Source organism: Triticum dicoccoides, unplaced genomic scaffold (genome assembly GCF_002162155.2).
Source record: "Triticum dicoccoides isolate Atlit2015 ecotype Zavitan unplaced genomic scaffold, WEW_v2.0 scaffold9376, whole genome shotgun sequence".
Lineage (NCBI taxonomy): Eukaryota > Viridiplantae > Streptophyta > Magnoliopsida > Poales > Poaceae > Triticum > Triticum dicoccoides.
Window position 1 is genome coordinate 7,562 of NW_021311710.1, and position 2,432 is coordinate 9,993.

Genomic DNA, 2,432 nt, shown 5'->3' on the forward strand with positions numbered 1-2,432 from the left:
GTTGTTGTGGCTGTTGTTCGGAAGCACAAATGCATTGGTAATTTTTTTGATATGATCTCAGTCTTGATGAATGTGGTCTCTGGATCTTCAAAGAGAAAGGACTTGATTCGAGACAAATATAAAGAACAAGTGTGTGAAGCTTTAGGTTGTGGACTACTAAAAAGTGGTACAGGATTAAATCAAGAACTAGCTCTTCAAAGACCCGGAGACACTCGATGGAGTTCTCACTACAGAACTCTTAAGAGTTTGATTGATATGTTCCCTACAGTTGTCAAAGTGCTAGAATATGTGGAAGAAGAAGACAAGGATGACACAAATAGAAGGCAGGCATGTGGTCTTCTTGTTTATTTCCAGTCTTTTGATTTTGTGTTCTACTTACAACTTATGTCAACTATATTGATAATCACAAACACATTATCATTGGCCCTACAACGCAAGAATCAAGACATTGTGAATGCCATAAATTGTGTGAATTCAACCAAAGCCTCCTTGAATGATGTAAGGGGAAATGGATGGGAATCTGTCCTACAAGAAGCATATGTCTTTTGTGACAAGCATGACATTTCCAAGTTGGAAATGGAAGACCAATATGTGAATCCAAAGAAGCCACGACAAAAAACAGGTATCACTAATAGGCATCATTATGAAGTGGATTGTTTTAATGATGTTATTGATTGGCTGCTTCAAGAACTTGATAATCGCTTCAATGAGAAAAATTCGGAACTACTTGTTTGCTCAGCGGCTTTGAGCCCAAATGAATCATTTCGTGATTTCAACTTAAAGCATTTGATGAGTCTAGCTAAACTTTATCCAAAAGATTTCGATGATGGAGAACTGAGGGACCTTAGACATCACCTTCATCTTTACATTGCCGATGTCCGAGCAGATGATCGCTTCTCTAGTTTAAGTAATATTTGCGAGCTCTCTCAAAAAATGGTGGAGACAAAAAAACATATTGTCTATCCCTTGGTTTATCGACTTTTGAAGCTAGCACTAGTATTGCCTGTTGCCACTGCTACAGTTGAGAGATCTTTTTCAGCTATGAGAATTGTGAAGACATATTTGCGCAATCGTCTTGGTGATGACTCCTTGAAGTACAACCTTATTTGTTATGTGGAGAAAAGCGAAATGAGGAAGGTTACTAATGATGCAGTAATTGATCGCTTTGAAGCCATGAAAGAACGTAGGAAACCATTTTAGGAAGGTAATGGTTTTAACTTACTTATTATTACACAACTATAATTAATATGTTACTTAGTGGTTTTGTTTTTTTATTTGTAGGCAATCAAGATCTGATGTTGCATTTTCTCGTCGTCGGTTATACTTTATTCATAATTTGGACACTTTGATTTTTCTTTGATGATCAATTTCCTATGATCAACTAATATTTCAAGTGAAACTCTTTATTTTGGATCATTGGTAAGCATATTCATGGTTATATCGTATTCTAGGTATATTATATTGTTAAATGTGTTATATTTAGCTATATTAGTACTTGGTATCCAAATATATATGATAGACGTAGGACCCGGGGTAATTTTTGTCCTGGGTCCGCCCCTGATTCCAGTCCTATAACAATCAGTGCTATGATGCTATCTACAGTAGGGAATAGCGAACATTTTCCTGTATTGAAAAGTACCCACATACAGTAGCGACCAGATTCCGCGTACTGTACCGAGCGGTTCACCACGCTGTACGCACAGGAACCCGGCTGTGCATACGTGCACAATATAGGTTTTCCGGTTAATGTTTAGAATAGTGATGGGCAATAATTATGAATTAATTAAGTAATTATTGTGCAAAACCTCTAACCAGCGGGCCAGAAGTCACGTGGGTGTGACCCGGCTGCCACTGTGAGGAAAAGGATTGGTTCGTATCTATAATACCTAAATAGTTGATCCTCACTACTTCTAATTCTCTCAACATGCAAACCATCCACATCACAAAGTGTGCAATATCAGCATCCACTAACAAATATTTTTCAGCTCATGCAAACCTTATTCCATTATCACTAATTCTCTCAACATGCAAGCATCCCACTTCAACAAGTACTAAATTTTTTTCTAGCCCATGCAAACCATACCAATATGTTTATTTTTGTCACAGGACATATGTATTAGCTAAGGTAATTATTTAATTTATTTACTTACTAAAGGTTGTGAAATAAGCTGATTTACACAGAATGCAAGTATGGAATATTTATATGTTAAAATTAGGACCTTTTGATTTATATCTTTTCCTTCATATATAAGTCATCTGTAATTAATCTTTATATTCCCGTGGCAACGGGCGGGGAAATTACCTAGTATATACATGTATATCTGCCCACTGTAGTCCAGTTGAGGAAAATGATACAAGTACATGTACAGACAACTTCTGTACCCAAATAACACAATCAGTGCATGTAATCATTCAGTTATCTATGAGCTCTT